Source organism: Martes martes, assembly GCF_963455335.1.
Source record: "Martes martes genome assembly, chromosome: 6".
NCBI classification, from domain to species: domain Eukaryota; kingdom Metazoa; phylum Chordata; class Mammalia; order Carnivora; family Mustelidae; genus Martes; species Martes martes.
Genome location: NC_137893.1, coordinates 100,721,000 through 100,737,654, shown reverse-complemented (window position 1 = coordinate 100,737,654; position 16,655 = coordinate 100,721,000). Strand labels below are relative to the sequence as shown.

At 34.3% G+C, this 16,655-nt stretch overlaps 1 protein-coding gene across 1 annotated transcript in view; it reads left to right on the top strand.

Annotated features, from left to right (window-relative positions):
* BMP5 (bone morphogenetic protein 5) overlaps positions 1–16,655 on the top strand; it is a gene marked incomplete at its 5' end in the record, with an annotated part of 111,247 nt that overhangs the window by 77,746 nt on the left and 16,846 nt on the right. The gene's annotated exons all lie outside the window — the stretch shown is intronic.

The following is a 16,655-nucleotide window of genomic DNA, read 5'->3' as shown; positions in this document are numbered from 1 at the left end:
GTAAGTTGTGGGTAGGCATTAAAAATGTGTATTGAATCATCACTGAATGAGTTTTCGATTTAAAAGATTTTTAATACATCACCTGCCACTGAACATGTTACTCCTAGAAGACATTCTAAACTGTAACTTTTGGGTGATTATTAACCAAATCTGTTTGGTGTAACACAGGGGCAGAATTTTGTACCCAACTCACAGTATAGTAGTTAAAACAGTTTCAATCGTAAGGTGAGAAAATCAATGATGTATATTATTAAATTTTGATTATCCTGCTCCTGAAAAAAAAAAGAAAGAAAGAAAGAAAGAAAGAGGCCGAAGTTTATATTTTGGAAATCAAAACATTGCTGAAATCAAAAATTGCATGATGATTCCTCAGAGGAACTGAAAAAAAATGCCAGTTTATGAAGTACTTTTTTTAGAAATTTGACAAATGAACTGCTGTGGATTTGGCAGGAGAGTTTAAGGATATTCTATTGATTTTTTTTTTTTCATACAGAATAATTCTCCAAGCTCCACATGTTTGTTTCAGCAAAATAAAGCAAACATATGAGCAGGCTAACCAAAAAGAAATGCTGCTGCTTCTTAATGGTCAAATCTGGAGATTCCAGACAAGTGGTTGGATCCACTTGTGCAAAATGAGTTTCAAAGTTCTCAAGCATTCGCTCATGGTGGTTAATAAATCTCTGTGATTAGATAGTTACTCTTTTTTTTTTTTTTTTAAAGATTTTATTTATTTATTTATTTGAGAGAGAGAGCATGAGAGGGAGTAGGTCAGAGGGAGAAGTAGACTCCCTGCTGAGCAGGGAACCCGATGCAGGACTTGATCCTGGGACTTCAGGGTCGTGACCTGAGCTGAAGGCAGTCACTTAACCAACTCAGCCACCCAGGTGCCCTAAGCCCTAAGTACTCTTTTTTTAATAGCAAATGAGTAGGCTTAGGTCTGTTTTATAATTTATTGTAAGATTTTCAGCTTACCAAATTATAAAAAATTTATTAATTATCTGACTTATTAGGTCTTTATTAAGATTGATGATAAATCTATGGTATCATTATCCTTTATACATATATACACACACAGTTATTACACAGATAGCAATTTAACTGAGCTTTTAAGACTTAGAATTTCCCTCCAAACACTATAATTTCCCACTGTTTGATGCTTTATATAGTTTAAACCTTCCAAGTAAATTAATTCTTTTTTCAAACTTGGGTTTATAGAATAATTAGAGATGGAAAAACAAAAGAGTATTTTTGGGTTCATTAGAATGTCTTTTAAAAAATCCTATGTTTTCAGACATTTTAGGTTTGGCAATACTCAGATTGAATTTTGCCAATGACTTTTTTTCTTTTCTATTCAAACCCACTTATACGTCAAAGAAAATTCAATCCGTATGTTTCTGATTCATTTGTATTCAAGTCATCAAAATGTTGTTTTGTCAGACTATTGTTTAATGTCCAAGAAACATTATAAAGTTCTTTTTTTAAATAAGACATATCCATTTTTCTTTGAACGAAGTTGTGGCATAATTCTTAAGTATATCAAGGTAAAAATTAAGATTTATAGATAGATATTTCAAAGTTTCACTTAATTTTATAGCCAAATCAAGAAAACAGATTTCAGAGGTTTTAAACTTTCAATTTAAATTCCATTGTAATTGATACTTAAATATAAGATAAATAAACTTATTATTATTGTTACAGATAAGAGAGTGTAAAGTTTTGATTCTTATTTTTTGATATTTAATTTAATTTAATTAAGGAGGATAAATAAAGAGAATAAGTAGTTCCAATCTGGAAATACAAATTCTAAGAAGAAATCATTAGGAAAACTAGATTCAAATCTTGGCTCTGACAAGGTAGTTCATATTCTATCCATACCATTAATAAAATCAGTGTAATAGTAATAACTTGCAAGGACAGTGTGAGACTGTATTAGGTAATAGTACCTGGCACATGGTAAGATAGCAATAAAAGGTCTTTATGCTGAATATCAGGGTGAGAGAACATACAGAGACTTTGCACTTACTCCAGGGGGGACTCATTTAATTTAGAATAGATTTCTTCTTTTTTCTTTTCTTCTTTCTTTCCTTTTTTTTTTGACTAAGGAGGTTATACAGATGACTAGATGATTTAAAGGAGTTTTAGATAAATTTGCAAATGATAGTCCACTGGAAAAAGGCAGGATTGTTGATATGTTCTTAAACTTCGAGTTGGCAACACAGTGTATAGACAGCTATGTTATTAGGCTCATGTCTAATAACTTTGGCTATTAAAGTGATTATTGGTAGGAAACTTTTAGATATATTCCTGTCTGGGATATGAAGTCAATAGAAATGAGCACTCAGAGATGAGTATCATGACTGATTGATTGCTTACATTGGTTAGATATTTATATGTACCAGAGACTATCAAATTATCAGTACTTAATGTAGTACCTTTCTTGAGTCCCAGTCATCTTATTCTTAGAAAATGTAGATATTTGGGGGATAACTAATTGTTTCAATGAAAATAAGGGAAATAAGCTTTTTGTCACTTGATAGGCTTATAAATGTAGGGATAACTGATTAAAGGCTGGTCTATTTTACCATCAGAATACATTTCCAGGAGTGCCTGGGTGGCTCAGTTAGTTGAGCATCTGACTCTTGATTTCAGCTCTGGTCATGATCTCAAGTCCCATCTCCAGCTTTGTGCTTGGCCCTGAGTATGCTTGAGATTCTCTTTCTCCCTCTCCTCCTGCCCCTCCCCCTAGCTGGTGCACGGATGCTCACTATCTCTCTCTCTCTCTCTCTCTCTCCCCCTAAAATAATTAAATCTTTAAAAAAAGAAAAAGAAAAAATTTCCGACCGAAAGATGCTTCAGTATAAATTACTAGCATTTGGCTTCATAAGCTTATTAGCATCTAGATGGGTTCTTACAAAAAATGTAGAATTACAAGCAGTATTTTAATGTTTGTAGAAGATGTGGGTAAAGAAATATTGGTAGTCTTTGCTAAAGAGTCTTTTCTAAAGATGTTATCCTGATATTTATAGCACATTGCATAAAATCCCCACTATATAAATGCCATTTTCTATAAACTAATTGGAATATGGAAGGTATCTTATGAGTTCATTGGAAGAACATCAGAGAAGATCTTCCCGAAAAGTCAAGAAACAAACCATTGTCCCATGCTAGTCAGTAGTTATATTTCCAGACATCATAAAGTGTCAAAATTAGAGCATTTTTTCTGCTTGTTCGTATACAAGTATTTTCTCTGTTCTACTTTTAGAAATTACACATATCAGAACTTTTCTAAAAGCAAATTTAATCTATTATTTTCAGCATTATTGTGCAGACAAAAAACCACATTGACTTTACTTATCAGCACTATTAGATTGAAAGTGGGTATTTTTGAACTTTTATTACCCAGGGTTCTAACTTGTGGGCTTTTTGTTGTTGTTGTTTACTGCTTGAAATTGACAGCTGCCTCATGTACATTAATAATAAGGAATGGAATTAATCATTTTTTCTACAGCCTTGAGGTGTGTGCTAATTGCTAATTTTTCTTACTAGGTGCAGAGTAATTTAACCTACTGATAAAAATCATCTTCAAAATTGGACTGTCCTGTAATTTCTTTTAAATATGTTGTGTTAAAAATTGATTTTCCTAAAATTCCATGACATCTTTTGAATTATAGAATATATATCCCTTTTTTTTGCTTTTCAAACTTTCAATTTTAAAATTTTTAATTGAAATTTAATTAACATATAATATATTGTCAGTTTCAGAGGTAGAGATGAATGGTTCATCAGTGTTGTTTAATTCCTGGTACTTATTACATCACATGCCCTCCTTAATGTCATCAACCAGTTACCTCATACCCCAACTCCTGTCCTCTCTAGCAACCCTCAGTTTGTTTCCTATAGTTTAGAGTTTCTTATGGTTTGTCTCCCTCTCTGATTTTGTCTTGTTTTATTTTTCCTCTCTTTCCCTAAGATTCTCTGTTTTGTTTCTTAAATTCCACATATGAGCGAGATTATATGCTAATTGTCTTCTTCTGGTTGACTTATTTCACTCAGCATAATACCCTCTAGTTCCATCCAGAATATATATTCCTAATTAGGAAAATATATCCTAGTCCTCATGTCACTATATATTAAACAAATGTACAAGGTACTAACTTAAGATTCGTTTACCTTTGTGGAATGCAAATATGTTTATGTGAGGCAATTGAAGAGTTCTTAATGTAATATCTTCTTAAATTTAATGTCTTGGAATCTGCTTTCTTAAAATGGAAGTATTTGGTTATATAAGTTTGTTGTGTTACCCTTAGGATTCCTAAGAGTCGTTTTTACCTCAGGGGAAAAATCTGCAAATTAAGCCCCTGTGTTGTCAGATGACTATTTATCTGTGTCAAGGATCAGATGATCTATGTGGTTAGTTAATCTGAATATCAGCTGACATAGTGCTAATAAGTAGCAGAAGAAATTCAGAGATCAAGGGTGATATTTTTCTTTTTGTCCTGCTGTTTTGACTACAGTTTCCCATTATTTATCTAAGTTCAAAAAGTTGAATTATGTCTGCTTATCAGAGGATCTTTTAAACATTTTGAGATTTGATAATATTCTCTTCCCTTATCTGAACTTTGTCTTATAAAGCAATTAAGTCACTTTTGTTCATAAAACCATATGGCTCACTTTAGCTGAATTTATGATGATGACAATTGGTTTCAAATAAATAAATGAGTCTCCATATCCAAGAAACTGCAAGAATCACATATCTTGCTAAATGTTCTGAAAATAAGAAGGAACATATACCCCTATGATTTGTTCTAGGTAAATATTAGTATAAATGAAGTAGTTCTTTATATACTGTTTAATGTTAAGGATAATTAGAGCATACTTGCTTGACTTTTAGATGAATATATAAGAATAAATTAGGAAGATAGTTGAAGAATAGTTAATTTCAAATACTTACATAAATAAATAAGTAAAATTGAACTTTTACTCCACAGTCCAGAAATTAAATCAATGTGGAAATAAAAAAAAAATAGCTGATTTAGGTACAAGGAAAAAAATGCCTAATAAACGGAAGTTGATGACTATAGAATAATTTGTACTGTGAAGGAATGAGCTACATGTGACTGGAAGAATTCACCATTTATTTGACATTTTCTGTAGGCATCATGAGATTGCATGAAATAATTTATCAGGTAACTGTAATTTATGAGCTTAAATTTATATTTCAACCTTATACATATATAAACATTATGTTCAGAGAGGGTGCAGTGAATAGAAATGTGCCATCTTACAGGAGATCGATATCAAATAGTTACATTCAAACCAAAACTCAAGATATATAAAATCAGAGATGGAGAAACTGGTAAGAGAAGCAAGAAATGTTAGACATCTCATGAACTTTCTTTTGGGGTAAGTGCGTGCATGCATGTTTGTGTGTGTGTGTGTGCGTGTGTGTGTGTGTGTGTGTGTGTGTGTAGAGAAAATATTCAGTCATAAACACATTCTCAAGGAGTCATGGAGTCAATCAGATATAAGTTCATAGTTGATAATCTATAATTATTAATTTCTAGAGTGGTCTTGTGACAGAATTTAGGAAGATTGTACTTTCTTTTATTTTAAGGGCCACAGTAACATTTTCAGTATTGTAACAAAACATAAAACTTAATCTAAATTTTTCCAGAATATTTTCTTTAAAGTGGCTTCTGTTTCTATCATATTTCTACAGAATTTCAAAAACATTAAAACATAAGTTTATCTATGGCAGTGTATTAGTTTCTAAAAATCATTCTTTGTATGAATCAAGCTGTGGAGTGATATTTATAAGATGGCTAAAAGAAACAACTGCATTGGTCATTTTATGTGAATGTTTCAGAAAAGTTCCCATTGAGAAGAATTCCACATCTTTTTTACCATATCTTTATGGTAAAAATGACTAGATGTCTACTGAAAATAAAGATGACATAGATTTCCCTTGGGGTTTAAAAATCAGTATTGTTAATTTTCCAAACCCGTGTAAGCTGTGACCTATGGGTTTTCTAACCCATGTAATGTCTTAAAGAACATCAGAGAGCATATATCTTTCCTGTAAGCTTCAGAATTTTTTCTATTTTCCCACAGCATAAAAACGAGCAAAATCATCAATACGCTTTTCATGACCAGGATAACTAAACATAAATATTGGAGCACTGGTAAATTTGTGCTTTGTTCAACCCAAGACGTTATTAATTCTCTTATTAGTCATATACAGTTTTCATAAACTATACTTCATGTATTTCCCAACTCACTCTATTTATCAAAATTTACTTTCTATCTATATAAGAATCTGTTTTTTTTTAAAGATTTTATTTATTTATTTGACAGAGATCATAAGTAGGCAGAGAGGCAGGCAGAGAGAGAGAGGAGGAAGCAGGCTCCCCGGCGAGCAGAGAGCCCGACGTGGGGCTCGATCCCAGAACCCTGGGATCATGACCCAAGCTGAAGGCAGAGGCTTTAACCCACGGAGCCACCCAGGTGCCCCCAAAATCTGTTTTTTTAATATCCTGATTTTCACAGTGTTTTTTACTGACATCAATTATTCTTTCATGCTAATATTTCATTTTTTTTAGTTCTTTATGATTAATCTAAGTTTTACTTCCTAGATACATCTTTAGTTCATTCTAGATAAATATTCAAACCATGTGTTTGCTGTGATGGTCAATTGCAATAATATTAAAAACTAATGGAAACTAACATTTACTGAGAGCTTACTGAATGCCAGGCATTTTGCTAGCTCTTTAAATGGAATGTCTACATTATCTTCACGATTATCCTATTTTGTACATGAGGAAACTCAGCCTTAGAAAGTTGAAGAATTTTGCCCATGAATCTAACAATGACTTATTTTCAGAGCCAGCTTTAATATACTATGACTTTCACAAATTATACGAATTTTGTACAAATTCCAAACTGAAAAAATAAATGTATTTTTGGAATTTCCAAATTTAAAAATACTATTAATAATGATTGTTATGGGACAAAGTTGAACTTTGTGTTGGCTCTGTTAGGAATCACTTTTGGGTTTTTGTATTTTCTGTCTGGAATTGAATTGTGATCTGCCATACAAAAGGTAACAGCATTTTAACCATATTTTTTGTTTTCTAAATCTAACTACTTCAGCATTTCTTTCAGCCCCTTACATGATTATAGTTAATTTGATAAATTCATAAATTGAGAAAGTAACTTTTCCTCTGCCAGTGATTCACTTCAACATGTAATTAAATTAGCCAAATTTAATTTCTTTATTTTGAATTTAATAATGAACATCCCTTTCCCTTATGTACAATGTCTTTCACTAATGTATTTTGATAGGTTCTCCTCCCATTTTCTCTCCCTTAATTCATATTCCCCATCATGGAATCCTCATATCAACCTCCCTCACCGCCCTTTTTAATTGCCAACTGGTGCTCAGGTTTGTGAAGCCAGGGTACAGCAAAGTCACCCTGAGGCCAGTCAAGCATGCAGTTTCCAGATTTATTAATTTACTATTTTATAAAAAGTCAGTGTGAAGTTAATCCTTTCTCCCATCTCACCTTCCCATCTTCCAGCATCAAAGTTGACAGTGAGTTGGTATTGTTTCAACCCTAAAGAGATCTTGGACTACCTGAATTGTGTTCTGGGAGCAATACATTGGGGTAATTCTTTCCTAGAATTTTGAAAGAAAAAAAAATCCTCTGGCAATGAAAGATGTTTTTAATTGTTCGTGTGTTTGTTTTGTTTTTTTCCCTGTAAGTTGAGCTTAATTGGTGATGTGCTTTTCTAAAAACCTTGCCTTTTGACCAAAATAATTAGAATGTAATTTATAGATCTTTTCATTCTGCTGGAAATGAAGAATCATGATTCTGGTATCTTTTAAAATATTACATCTTTCTTTGATATCTATATTTTTTTCTCTGATCAGTATCCTGAATGGGCCTCTTGTAGCCTAATTTAGTCTTGTATAAGGATTTGTAGAGAGAAAATGATTTTCTTTTATAAGTAGATATTGATTATGGAATATATTCAGTAATAAATGGAAAACCTTGAATATGCTATTTTACCATGGCTCATATGTTTTAAAACTAGGTTTTAATGGCAGTTTTCTTTGTTTTAATTTATAGTATGTATATATTTCAGTGAGAGACACATGGTAAACATAATTTGCTTATCCAAATTTTAGCGTCGTAACTCAAAAACATACGTGAAGAAGAGTTTTGAAATCAATGATTTAAAGTAGACAGAGACAAACAGGAGTTAGTTAGTCTTGCTTCATTATCTGGTGAAAGATGTATTTTACCATTTTTTAGATTTCCCTTAATGAAAAGGGATATGGAAGTGTTTGGCTACATCTGTATTTCTGTTTTTGATTTTCCCTAATTCAGAACAGTAACTATGGATCACCAATCTTGCCAAACAAATGCCAATGTCAGGAACATATGCCAGTTTTGTTGTTATATTCCCTATTCTAGACTCTAATTCTGGTTTAACTAGTGATCTGAGGGGTAAATATTTTCATGGTAATATTGATTTAGGGCCATGAAGAATATGAGATTCTCTTTATTCTCACCATGCATTGGAGTTAACTCTGTCTTTGCCATTGTTCTTTCCATTGTGAGTTTAACTTATTGCTGATCTGTATTTCTCAAAGACATATATAAAAATAACAGCAGAATGGGTTTTGCATTATGATCAGAGAATACAGTGGGAAGAAAAGAGAAGCTTTAGTTGCTATAAGGCATGCTCAGTCACCATGTTTTGTGCTGCTGAGGATTAAACTTTGGCACACCTGGTGTGAGCTCATGTGCAAGAGAGGAAAACCAAAAGAGACACAAAAGTGTATGACAACCAGGGCCCGTAGTTATGTCACAAGAGGTGATCAAAATTTGTAGAGGAAAATACCTTGAGAGGGAAATTACACATTTCAGCTCCTTAAAAATGCATGCTAATTTCTCTGTAGCATGACAAGTTTTGATTTGAATGGAATATAAACTGAGGACATCACCTACCCTTCCATGGCTGGCAAGTCGTGTTGAATCCTTATTTTCTTGCTTACTAAGGAACGTCTGACCTTGAACTTAACAAAAGCCGCGTCTATAATACTGTTCTTCCAGACACCATGTGTGTATCACTGACAGATCTGAGATGGATGGTTTTCCTCCAGTCTTTTCTAGGTGGAAAGCAGAAACTCAAGACAAAGCAACAGCCCCAACCAATCTTTAACAAAGGGGTACATTATGTACTTAAAGGAATAGCATACTACTTCAGGGTTCACAGGGCTGAGTTAAAAATCTGATCCTTTTCTGGGCCTTATTTATTCATTTTTAAATTGTAATCCTTGCCTTATTGTACAGAGTAAATATGAGGCATATGAATCTTCAATAGATGGCAGCTGTTTTGTTGTTACAAGTATTGAATGAGCTAATCTTCTCAATTCCCAATTTTCTTGATCCTTTGGGAGGGCATTCTTATTACTACTTTTGGGTACCTGTTATATTTATATGTGGAGGTATTTACATGATTTCTCTCTGAAGGAATATAGCTGATAGAAATATAAAAGATTTACATAGGCTATGAAATCAGATGTTGCTGCTGAGGGTGACCAAAAGGTACCACTCTTGGGACCCAGCTGTTACTTTGTATGCGGTTGGCTCAGAGGGATGCTTTTGCTCTGGGGTACATCATGGCATCCTGGTGGTGTGACTGGTCGTTTATGTGAGGCAGGCCAGTTTATATTTTTGCCAGAGCCAGAGACATGAGAACCCGGTGAAGAAAAGTTCTGCTTTTGTTTCACTCAAATGTATGTTTTGTGATCCAGCCTTCATATGTGAAGGGAAGAGTTAAATCCCAAATGTCTTTACTCTTTTTTTCCCCCTCAAAAGTAGACACTGATGATAGCATATGTATATGGTATCTGAGTATCAGTTCTTCACTGCAGATTTTGGAAAATATCTTTTACTCTCTTCACTCTCTATTATCAGGTGTCCAAATAAAATTCCCTTTCATTTTGATGGTATGGAGTAGCCTAAAGATTCTGGAAGTGGCTTGTGATCATTTCACAGGTTCATTTATCAAACTGAAAAGAAAGATCAAACATTTAACGAGCCATGCTTTTCTGTATGGTAACAATTCTTTTGAATCATATATCATCTAAGCTGGTCAAAAAGTGTTTCTTTAAGACACCCATCAGTTTCTTAAGTAACTGTATTAAGTTCATTTCAAAGGCCACTTTCACCTCCTGGAGATAAAATGAAGTGTGAAATTAAATTAATTTCACTGTTATCAAACAAATTAAAATGAGTTTGAATTCTAAAAGCTTTTTTCACTGATATCTTAACACATCGAAAAAGTTTTTAAAGACTTCTGGGTTGATGTCTGCTGAAACTCTGCTTTGTTAGAGTTTTACTTAAATCTATGATTTTAAAGGAAAGACGTGTGTGTGTGTGTGCGCGCACATGCACTTTTTTATTTTTAAAAGTCACATAATAACTGGAAAAAAGGCTAAAAATAATTCACCCCTTTCATGGTTTTGTGAAAAGAATGTTTCTGCTTTCTTAAAATAAATGAGGACTGTAAGACCAACTGCTAACCAATCTTTTGGGAGCATGTGACAGATGATGTCTGTAAAGCTTGTAGGGTCTCAGGGGAAAGGCACTATATATAAAGCAAAGAGCTATTAAAAAGTAAGTGCTTACGTGAAGGTAAACTGCAGTTCCTAGTTTGAGATTCATATTTCCACCAGCTGAAAACAAGGCCTGAGTCAGAGACATTTGTTGGGCTCGTCAGACCTGGGACAGTAAGCCTCCTCATCTCGGAATGATGTCCCATGGAAGGAGACCAATCGTTTCCATCACCTCAGCTCCACTCTTGGTGCAATAAAACACTCGAGTGTTCTGGACAGCTTCCACAACTAGGCACAAACCTGGCCCTGATCCTTTATGGTTCTTGGTCTCTCTTTCTCTAGGCCCTCCTTCCCGGAGTCTCATGAGCTGCAGTTCTCAAGTTTTTGTATCCCCCTCCCCAGCCCATCATGCCTGCACTCATTGTGCCAATGCTTGTGACCAAATAACCTACTTTTTTCTGCTAATCTCCACCACTTTCTCAAACTGTGGGACGTCATAGAGCCTTCAACAAAATGTTTAGAAAAAATTTCAAGTCTTTAAAAGTTGTGTGGGGTTTTTTTTTTTGTTTTTTTGTTTTTTTTTTAAGAAAATGAGGGGGGCTGGGGGAGGAGCAGAGGGAGAGGGAGAGAGAGAACCCTAAGCAGGCTTCATGCCCGGTGTAAAGCCTGATGCAGTGTTTGGTCGTACGACCGTAAGATCATGACCTGAGCAGAAACAAGTCAGAGGCTTAACTGACTGAGCCACCCAGGCACCCCCCAAATTTCAACTCTTTAAAAAATATCTTCCTCCTTTAAACTTTCTAACTTTCAGTCATCCCAGGTATAGAGGAAAATGGAGTTCTTCTACTGCTGGTTTACCAGGAATGGTAACCACATTTCTTGTCTACAGGTAATTTTCAACTCCTAGTTTATGTCACTGTGTCAGGATATGGTTCTCAGTTGTCCTCTGTGGATTTCAGTCCTCTGATGTGTCTTTTTACTATCAGCCACAGAGACCTATCCTATTCACATATATTATGACATTTGTCCTTTTGTTTTTCACAGCTTTTCATAATGAGTGTATAATTATAAATATATAATATTTAATATAAAATAAAGTGGTTATTTTTAATTTACTCTTTTAAATGTCAGTGTAAAAAAGAGAATGGGGACATCTAGCAAAGGCATTACATGAAAAGCCCAGCTTGTTAAACAGAGTCTCAGAATTACTTTGAAGAATTAAAGATCTTACTACCTTGCATTCATTCTAAAGTTCAAAAGCTTTTCCAGAAATCTCTTAACAATGAGTTTTCAGTATCACAGATTTTCCTTGCTTTTGTTTGAGGTATAAGCAATGGAAACCATCTTGAAAATAAGAAAGTTCTGAGCACAAACATAAAATTCTGTTTGTGATACTTCAAATCTGTGTACTTATATCTGGCAATATGCCAGTGTTTTTACTATAAAACTAGAAACTATGGAAATGTTATCAAATTACAACAGAGTTGAAATTTATAGCTAGATTACAACCCACTTAATTTAAGTTAATTTGAGTTTAAATGTGTATGGAATTTAAATAGACAAAATCCTGTCTTCCCTGCATTCCTTAAAATCTGATATAAAGATGATTTAGTCTGTATTCTTAGTAGAGAATTCTGCACATTTTAAATCATCTGTTTCTAAAAAGGGTAAAATTCCAGTATAATTTAGAGTCACAGAAACTATAATTTAAGAGCACCAGAATCAAATTTAATCACAGATTGAAAATAAATGCAGATCAGAAGGGTATGTGGATTGGAAACAATGCACTGGTTTGTCTTCTATGAAATAGTCCATAAAGGATGCTGCAAGAGTCTTTTTCAAGATGAAGGAAAGGTAATTTAGGCACAAGTTCCATCCCAGGTGTTTTGGGTTAAGCAGTCAATTACTGTGGGTTTACAGGAGGGAAAAAACTGGAATTTATGCAAACATCTCAGAGCGATATCAACGTTTAGACTGATAAATCCTCAAATGCATGTTTTTCAAACTGTGTATTCTGCAGGGAAACTAAATGCTCATATTTGGAACCACTTATCCTTATAGTATCAACATGCCTCCAAAGAGCTGTTTTATGTCAGAACCTCCTTTAATAACCCTATTTTTAAAGAAATAAACATTTTCAAAGTCACATTTTCCAAAAAGAATGGTCTGAAATGCAAAACCAGTAGGTTTGGGATAGATCTTTTGTTTGCCACTCTACCTTACCGATGACTGTACATTTCAAATAGTTCGTTGTGCCTTAGGCACATGTGAATACAATATCCTGACCTCCTTGCTTATACAAAGGCATGAGGGTCAGAGTGGCAGGTCTGGAAGTCTCCAATCTCCAGCTTCAGTTATGGCAAAATTGAGCAAGTTAGAGCCCCAGACTCAGATATTTCCTTCTTGATTTTTGGGTGAAAAGTGTAATCATTTCTTCGGAAGATATCATCCTAAGCCCATCTTTACTCACTCTGTAGTTAATGAAACTGAGAAATAATATCCCCATATATTTGCTGCTCAAATTGTCTCTTTTCCACTACACACCCTGGGGCATTGTTCTGAATTTATACTTTCTGGGTTCTTTCCCGTGATGTTGTTCTATGCTCTGTGCTTGGTGAAATAAACCTAGCAATGTTCTGGCTATGCCTAAGCATGCCTAAATCCTAAGGGGATGAAGCCTGGGCCCAAGCTCATCCCCCTTCTATTTAATATTCTTTTCATTACTCGACCCCATTTCCATTTTCACCATATATTCGATCTTTAATCCTTCTATAGCTATAGGTTTTAGTTAGAAATCAAATGTAAGGATCACCTTTGAAAAATAAAACCACAGTGATACACACCTACATATAATTTTCCTAAATCAAAATGTTTCAGGTAAGGCTTCTTTATACATTTGCAATATCTAAAGCACACCGTACATTTAATAATAAAATTCAACATACTCAAACCAATTTTATAAAAGACTCACTATTTTCAATACATGCAATATAGTCCTCCTGTTAACACTTTTAGCAAAAACAACTGCTCAGCTGTTCAAAAAGGCTTGGTCTCATAATCGGTACAGGTATATTGTGTCTGAAGGCACAGGAGCTGAAGACCAACAGTGACTGAGCAAGCATTAACTTATGGAATCTTAATAGTCACCTCATTGCTGAAGTAAAAAGGAAACCAAAAGGAAACTTAATAATATCAAAAGTTGTTTTAAAGGGAGTTCACGTTGGTTTGAAGACTACTTTGCTTCACACACAATATCCACCTTTGTAAAACCCAAGAAACCCATATTTGTAACATACACACATTTTTACAGTTTTCAGAACATAAACCTTTTAGAGCAGTATTATTTCTCCACAGATTAAAAATTACAATATTGAAAGTCTTTAGAATGACAATAAAAGAAACTCTCTTGCAAACCCGGGGAAACTTGGAACTTTGCGTTAAGTGCTTGTTTAACTATAAAAGGGGCTGTGTGTGTTGTAATGAATGGAAAACCCACTTTACCTCTATTCCATTTGCGAACATCTTGTGGCAACCTATTTTAGTATTAGAGAGATCATATATTAAAAATGATTTCTGCAGTCATGGATGTACACAAGTAAAAATTTAGTTCCTGTTAAATTAACACTTCATTAAAAAATCAAAATAAAAGCTCAACAAATACATTTTATGTTGTACTCCAAGAGAGAAAAAAATTATTTTTGAAGAACAGATCGCCAGTTATTCTATTCCATAACAGTCAAGTTTCTCAGTTCTTTTTTTTTTTTTTTTTCTTTCGCTGAGCTCTCTGTCACTGGAAACATCTTAAACCAATTTCAAGTGCTGCACCTGAATAAATATGTTGTAAAAGTGTTTATGTATTGAAGTGGGTCAGTTCAAGGTATGGTATTTGGCTGGAACTTCTAATTTCTCTTTTTACAGCAAAAGGGCTGCCAGAAGGAGGAAGTCTGAGCTGAATTAATACATTTGTTACAGTGGAAGTAGAATGGAAACTGCTCTGACCACAAATCAAACTGCCTCTTTCATTTATGCCAGTGATAGAGTTTTTCTAAGAAATATAGACTCTGGCAGAGAGCCACTGTAAGTTTGCATTTAAAAGAGAAACCTATATGCTTATTTGTTTAAGGTTTACTGCCTTGATTATTTGGAAGTTCTTTCTTCGGTAGGATTGGGTATAGTGGTGTTTGCCAGGCAGATCCCGCCCGTATTAATAATGGTGGGAACCAAACGAATTTTCCCCGATACGTTGTAGAACAATTGATGAGGCCACGGATGCTGCTTGGATCAGCACACACACTCCTTTTTTTCCTTTTTTTAACCAATACCTCCACATTTAAAGGACCTCTGTGTCCCTCCCAGCAGCTGCACAGCCTCACATGACACGGTCTCATTTTCTGACGGTAGAAGGTCTCTGCACAATACAAGTATACACAAAAGTGTTTATGCTGCCAAAATAAATTTTGTTAAGAGCAAGAGTTTATTTGCTAAAATGCCATTGATGCCGTTTCAAGGACTTGTTTTCCTTTTCTTGCTTCTAAGGTGGGTCAGGTCTTATAATGGACTGAGGTTACTCCACAGTCTTTACTGAATAAATATTTTAAGAAAACATGCACATCTCTCAGGGGGCAAGGCAGAGTCAATCATGCACATATTTCAAACCACATTATATATGACTCTTAAAAGATTGGTAACTTCTGTATCTAGAGTAGAAACTTTGCGTGAGCTTTTAGTAATTCTCAACTAAATTTACAACCTAAGGTTAAATAGTTCATCCTCCTTGGGTGATTTTCATGGAACTAGATACCAGCCAATGAGAGATATACATATCTCGGATAAAATATATATATATATTTATAATATATAATGTATATAATATGAATAATTAATATAATATAATATATAAAATATATGTGTATAATATAGCCACAGATATATATATATATATTTTTAAAATTCAGTGATTTTTTTTAATTAGAAGAACATAACTAGAGTGAATTGTAAAGAGGGGAAATAATACTACTTAACTTCTAAAGTATTTGTAGAACCAAATTAAATATTGCATGGCAAACACTTAGAAAAATACCTAGCACATACATAGCAAGTGCTCCAAATACCTTTGGCATTATTGTTAGTATTATTATTACTACCCAGTGGGAGAGGTTCTTTATTAACAACTACTTCTAGTCTCTACGACACCTCGACCTCTAACGCATCGCTGCGCAGGCTCTGGCTGCAGTCATTCTCTGATACACAACCACACCAGCGGGCTCGGAAGGGTCTGGCATGCAGACTGGTTTAAAGACAAAAATGAGTCTCCAAACTGACCTGGAACGTTTCTTTCTTAGAGTCTCTAGGCTTGGTTAACAAGTTTCAAAATCTCTTCAGTAAACATTCAGGTGTGTCCAAAACTCGGAGAAGGAGGAACTCTGAAATTGCCCTGATTACTTCAAAATACTTGGCATTGAGAAAGAACTGGAATTTAAAGCAGAACTCCATCTCCAGCAGGGCTTCTAGAATGACCTGTGATGTGAAGAGCTTTAAGTAGAGCATAGCTTTGTAAAGTTTGCTGGGCACAGGCCAGAGGTGAAGGGGAAGCCTCTCAGCACTAATTAACACTTGAAAGGCTTGAAAAAGCTGAAGAAAGTAGAAACACCCGGGCAGCCATTCAGCTTTTATCACTTAGAGGAAAATTATAGGGCATTTAATGCAGAAGAGTCCATAGCTAATATTTTTGAAATTGTTATTTAATGTGGACATTTCCAGGCTGATGGTAATCAAGCCTTTCCGTCTGAAATATCGCTGACTTCCAGGTCTGAGAAGGATCAGTTAGTGAAGGCAGCCTGAGGGCGTTCTGTGGTGAAGAATGATGCAAAATGTAAGACCGAGCATGGATAATTGTCTGTACCGGCAAACTTTCCATGTTTACAAAAATCTTTGGCCTGCAAGGAAAACATTCTGATAATGTTTTCAAAAAGAATGTTCCTTTTTCAAAGCACCCTCAGAATTCATTCACATCAGGTAAACCTTCTTT